Source organism: Globicephala melas, chromosome 12 (genome assembly GCF_963455315.2).
Source record: "Globicephala melas chromosome 12, mGloMel1.2, whole genome shotgun sequence".
Lineage (NCBI taxonomy): Eukaryota > Metazoa > Chordata > Mammalia > Artiodactyla > Delphinidae > Globicephala > Globicephala melas.
Genome location: NC_083325.1, coordinates 59914006 through 59920927, shown reverse-complemented (window position 1 = coordinate 59920927; position 6922 = coordinate 59914006).

The following is a 6922-nucleotide window of genomic DNA, read 5'->3' as shown; positions in this document are numbered from 1 at the left end:
TCTTTTGTGTGAAATCTAAAGGCTGGTATTAAAGACCTCAGTCATCTGCCTGCCCTACCTTGAGACCAGCCAAAAGGATCCCTACACCCCAGGACGACCTCTTTATTCTCCTCCTATATACTTTGCTTGGGTGGCTCCCTCTGGAATCCATAGCTCCAATGTCCATCAAAACCTGGCTCAAACCTCATTAATGTCAAGGCGCCTTCCCTATCCAGCCTGTCTCCATGCTGATCCTTCTCCTGTACTTGGCATTCCCCGTAGTTATCTGTAAGTTGTCACTATGACTATTGGTGGGGCCACTGGAAAGCTTAGCATGGAATATGTGCCCCCTTAAGGCAAGTGTGTGGAATGGACTCTCTGGTGTGCATTTTTCTGTACTTCCTCCTTACCACCTTCACTGTAAGCCTCACCCTTGATTTTGCTTTGCTTTTTCATTACTTCTAAGTTGTTACTTTGCTTTCATTTATCTATTTTATGTGGTATCTTCAATCTTTTCTGGATCAAAGCAGAGTGTCAATGTGAATTTTTGGACCTTATTAGCATGTGCTTTTCCCTTAGTACATGTCCTCTTGGAGGGTCTTACCTCCCACTACTTCATATGCTCCTCTGAGGAAAAAATTATCTCAGAAGCAAGTTATCATCTTCTATTCTAGTTTTTTGTTTGTTTTTTTTCTAAGCATGTTAAACACGAGGTTTATTTTAAGTACGAGTCCACTATGTGCTATACTGACAGTAGATACAGGGCCAGAATAAGTTTGTAAATATTCATACACGTGTAAAAAAGACTACAACTTACACATACTTTATTTACTTGATTGAAAGCCTTATTGGTACATAAAATGCTTTCTATAGTTGACTCAGCTTTGTTCACACGGAAGTGAGTTGCATCTGGGTTTTCTGTGCTCAAGACTGCTCAATTGCTGTTGCTGCCGCTGTTGTTTTCTTTTAGGATCAAGGTGGGTACTTTCATATAAAATCTTGTTTTTAATTCCTTCTCTGGCAAGTCTTTCCTGGATTCTTAGCTTTGCATAATTATACCTACAATGGAACCAGCGTCCTAAGGTCACCAAGATAAATCCTCCTACTCCAACGTCACATGACCTAACTCTACCTTCCCCGTCCGGGGCTCCCCGGGCTCTGGCGCAGCCGCCATGGGGATAGTCGGCACCTCCGCCCCGCCCCGGCACCGCAGCTCTGTTCTAGTTTTTTGAAACTAACATTTTTTTTTTGTTCTTCCTTTGATTAAAATATTATAGGTACATGGGCTTCCGCGGTGGCGCAGTGGTTGAGAGTCCGCCTGCCGATGCAGGGGACGCGGGTTCGTGCCCCGGCCTGGGAAGATCCCACATGCCGCTGAGCGGCTGGGCCCGTGAGCCATGGCCACTGAGCCTGCGCCTCCGGAGCCTGTGCTCCGCAACAGGAGAGGCCACAACAGTGAGAGGCCCACGTACCGCAAAAAAAAAAAAAAAAATTATATGTACAAGATCCTTTAAATATATTATCTGAACCCAGAATTATCATCTTTTGTTATACCCGAAGAACCACGTAATCAGGAAAATTAAATCGTTGGCCCAAGTCACCCAGCTAATAAAGACCCAGACTCAAACCCAGGTCTGCCTGACCCCATATCCCTTGGCTCTGCATGCCCTGAAACTGCCTAGCTCCACAATAGGCACTCAGGGCTCTGTACTAATTGATTTTTGACGTACCACCAGGAAAACATGGTCTAGAAGGCAAAGCTATGGAAAGTTGAACTTGTAAAACTGAGTTGTAAAACAAATCGGCTTCATAAAAAGACTGAAGAGACCCTAAGCAGGTCTCTCTGGGAAAGACAAGTCAGACCTATGAAGGTAACCAACACGTAGGCTGTGGGGTGAACATAATACTGAAAGAGATACCATGTGCTGATGTCCAGGTTTGGATACAGAGAAAAGAAGGGATGGGGCATACTCGTTTGGGTTTACGTCCAGGGCAAACTGATCCCCCCATGCAACCATCCCAAAATTTCTAGGGTTTCAATGAGGGTAACCTTGGTGGTTATCTCCTGAGGGGGTCTGACAAAATGGGATAGACAGACTTTTACATCTGAAGCCAGAATACAGAATCTTTGTTCACTGAGAGCCTTCACATATGTTATCTTCTCTATAACACTTTCCCTAGCTCCTCCATGTTTCATGTTTATATAATATTTACCACATGGTATTATACCAATGTGTCTGTATCTGTCTTCCCCACTAGACCATCAGCTATTCAAGGACCATAATATAATCTTCTGGAAACCTCATACATATGCACTTCTCCCCAAACTGCTCTAATGATTGGACACAGTGCCTGTAAAAAAAATCAGATAGAATTGTTGAGGAATTGGACCAATAATTCTCAAATGTATGTGGAGAAGCCAAGATCTAAGAGTAAACAAGGCACTCCTGAAGAGAAATATCAAGACTTATTACAAAGCTGAAGTAATGAAGACAGTGTTTGCTGGCACAGATATAGACAAACTGCTCACTGGAATAGACTAGAGAACTCAGAAACAGCAACAGAAAGAGGAGATGGGGGTGGGTGCTTGAGATATGATGGAGGAGGCACTGCAGATCACTAAGGAAACAACGAATTCTTCAGTAAATGGTACAGGATCCACTGGTTACTATATGGAAAAAAAACCCAAAAAAAACCTGTAATCAGATCCTGCTTCACACCATACAGAAAAATCAAATCCTGGTGGGTCTTCAGACTCAGATGTAAAAGGCAAAACTCTAAAATATCTGAAGAAAATGTAGGAGAGTATCTTTAGGACCTCACGGTGGCAAAGATTTCTTAAAACATGAAAGTACAAACTACAAAAGAAAAAAAATTATAAATTTGGCCTCTTTCAAATTAAGAATTTCTGTTTCACAACAGATCCGTGATGAAAGTGATCAGAAAAGCCACAAACCAGGAGAAGATATTTGCAATATGTATGACCAATAAAACATATGTAAAGAGGATTTCTTTTAATCTTCAAAGTCCAATAATTAAATGAATAAATACAAAGCCAACAGCCCAGTAGAAAAATGGGCAAAAGACAGAAACAGGTAGTTCACAGAGTAGTAAACTTGAGTCGTCCATAAATACATCAAAGAACACTCAATCTCATTAGTAATCAGGGAGACAAAGTAAGACACCAGTGAGATACCACTTTTCGCCCACTGGGTTGGCAAAAATTAAGAAGTTGGACACTGTCAAAATCTTGGAGAGGGTGTGAGTCAATCGGAATTTTTATACACTGTTGACAGGAGTCTAAACTAGACCAACTCCTTTGGAAAACATAAATTGAACGTTGACATACTTTATAGCCTAGTAATTCTACCCTAGAGAAACTCTTGCACACGTGCCTAAGGTTCGTTTGATTCTACTTCTTTCTCAGTATAAACTCTAGAGAAGCATTTGCACAGAATTTATGTATAGGAACATTCACAGCAATGTTGCAATAACAACCAGACAACCCTTGTCCAAAGTAGCTGGAGAATGAGAACAATTATTTATCCATACTTGTGCAATAAAATGTTACACACCATAGCGAAAATAATGAACTCCTTGCCACATGGGTGAACCTTAGAAACATTAATACTGAGTGAAAAACAGCAAGTGAAAAGAAGACTGGGTATGGTATAGTATAATACCATTTTTATAAAGCAAGCAAAATTAAATAGTATATTATTTCATGTTGTACATGTATGGGCTTACTTTTTAAAACCAGGAGTTTATAGAAATAAAATTCAGAATGCTGGTCACTTCTTGGGGTAGGCAGGGCGTGGTACAGGAAAGGAGCCCACAGGCTGAAGCAATGGTATTGGCTGTGATCTCTAAGGCCCACAGATCTTCCTGTCGCTATTCTTGTTCATCATTACCTGTGTGATAGTTACATTCTTTTGCCAGTATCAACTATGACATAATAATTATAAAAGGAAAAATCAGGTGGCCAGGCTTTTCAGAGAACATGGAAACAAGATTCTTCCAGTAGGGCTTCCCTGGTGGCGCAGTGGTTGAGAGTCCGCCTGCCGATACAGGGGACACGGGTTCGTGCCCCGGTCCGGGAAGATCCCACATGCCGCGGAGCGGCTGGGCCCGTGAGCCATGGCCGCTAAGCCTGCGCGTCTGGAGCCTGTGCTCCGCAACGGGAGAGGCCACAACAGTGAGAGGCCCGCGTACCGCAAAAAAAGAAAGATTCTTCCAGTAACTGATGATTTTGTCGGTGCCCACAGGCTTGCCAACATCTAACGTTAGAGGTAGACAGGGCAGCGAGGTCATCTAGGCCTATCACTAACTTTACAGATGAGGAAACGGAGGCTCAGCAACCGTAGGCGACCGTTCTGTGATCACCTGGCAGAGGCAGGAGCCACATCCAGCTCTTCTGACACTTCCTGCCTTGCACCAAGTCCCCAGGCCATTCCTTTGGTCTGGTGGTTAATAAAAAGAAAAGGAAGCTCTAATCTCCTTTATCTTTGCCTCTCTAAGACATGAAACAAGGCCTGACAATTTGTTGGCTCTCAAAATATCTGTTCACTGGATATTATGGAATTCCTTCTCAAAATATCTGTTCACTGGATATTACGGAATTCCTGACGGATTGTCCACAAGGTGTCTCTCAAGTGGTAAAAGGTAATTCTCTCTCCTGGTTCAAGAGCTTCAAACCAAAAAAAAAAAAAAAAAATTCCTGGAAGCAAAACAGAAGAAACCCTCAGTCCTGTCATTAAGCAGGCATTCCCGGAACTCACATGTGGGCACACGGGAGGAGGCATCTGAGGGAAGGGAGGCCAGAGATCTCAGCAGTAGCCATGGATGGGTTTCCCAGCTGGTCCCAGCAGGCCAGCCTCGCGTGACTGACTTCTGTAGCTTGAGGTGTAGATTTCAGAAGAAAGAAGCCAAGCCCTGTGAATGTGTCTTTGTTGCCTCAGAGGCAAGGAGTTGCCAGGATCTGTGGTTTGGCTGCGGAATGAGCAGTGGAAGCACTTTCTCTTCCATTAGATCTGCAATAACAGCCTGGCTGATCCCAGTCCTGTAAGTTCCTGGCAAGGCAAGCATTTTCCATCTTACTTCACTGATGGCTTCCCTGAACCTCGGGTTTCCCCAGTCCCAGAAGTCTGTGTGGTGAAAGTCCCCTCAGGTATCATCATCATTATACTTTTTCTTTTTTTGGAAAAGGTTTATTGAATACTCACCTTTTATTCATTCACTTAAAATATTGTTGGAACCCTACTGTGTTTTATATGTTTTAAACGTTCATTTGTTAATATGATTACAACCTCACGTTGATTTTACCCACACATTACAGATGAAAAGGCTGAAGCCACGTGAGTTGTGATAAGAAGTCCGCAGCTGCAGAGTTGAACCAGTTACTCTTGCTGTGGAATAAACTGCCCCGAAATACAGAGTGTTAAGATAATAGAAACACGTTAAGCTTAAAATTCTGGGCATCAACAATTTAGGATGCTTTCACAGTGTTGGCTAAGTTCTGTTGTACATTGGTGGTCGCTCTGGGTTGGTTAGGCAAGAAGCTGAATGGTTGGCTAGCTGGTAACTGGAGTCCCTCGGGTCTCCTCCACAAGATCGTCTATCTTCCAGGAGACTGACGTGGCCTTGTTTTCACTGTGGATGCAAGAATCCAAAAGCAGATCAACCTAATTCAAGTATCATTATTCTTCCTCCCCTGGTTTTCCCAGACCTTTCCTTTCACCAGAAGGCTGAGCCAGGATCCTCGTTTGTGGGGACTTGGCAGCCTCCTGCTCTAACTCAGCAGAGGCTCTTAAAGGCTCTAACTTCCCGTGAATTTTATTTGGTCACTTACACCTGTTTACATTTCAGCAACTTTTGTCATTGCACCATGTTTCCCCCGATCTTTTGTATCTCTACCTTGGGCTCTTGATTACTCTTGAAATTAATTCCAAAATGTTTTGTCATAATTGTTTAAAATAGACTCTATTTTTTAGAGAAGTTTTAGGTCCACAGCAAAATCGAGTGGAAAGTACAGAGAGTTCCCTTATACCCCCTGCGCTCACACATGCGTGGCCTCCCCACCATCAACATCCGCAACCAGAGTGGCACATTTGTTACAGTTGAGGAACCCACCCTGACACATCATTATCACTCAACGTCCTTAGTTTACATTAGGGGTCACTGTTGGTGTTGTACGTTCTGTGTGTTTTGACAAATGAATGATGGCATGTATCCACCATAATAGTATCATACAGAATAGTTCCACCACCCTAGAAATCCACTGTGTTCCATCTATTCATCCCTCCCTGCTCACTAGCCCCTGGCAACCACAGATCTATTTTTTACTCTCACCGCAGTTCTGCATTTTCCAGAATGTCATAGTTGGAATCATACAATATGTAGTCTTTTCAGATTGACTTCTTTCACTAAGTAATAATATGCATTTAAGGTTCCTCTAAATCTCTTCATCGCTTAATTGTCCATTTCCTTTTAGCACTGAATAACATTCCATTGTTGGGATGTACCACATCCATTCACCTACTGAAGGATGTCTTCATTGCTCCCAAGTTTTGGCAACTATGAAAAAATCTTCTATAAACATCAGTGTGCAGGTTTTTGTGTAGACATGCGTTTTCAACTCATTTGGGTAAATACCAAGGGGCACAATTGCTGAATCGTGTGAAACTGACCAACTGTCTTCCAAAGTGGCTGTAGCTAACTGAGTCACCTTGCTGTAGAGCAGAAATTAGCACAACATTGTAAATCAACTATACTTCAATAAAAATTTTTTAAAAATGGCTGTACCACTTTGCATTCCCATCAGCAATGAATGAGAGTTCCTGTTGCTCCACACCCCGTTCAGCATTCTGTACTGTCAGTGTTTCGAATTTTGGCCATTCTAATGAGTGTGTAATGTTGTTTTAATGTCATGATTTTATCAGCTAGA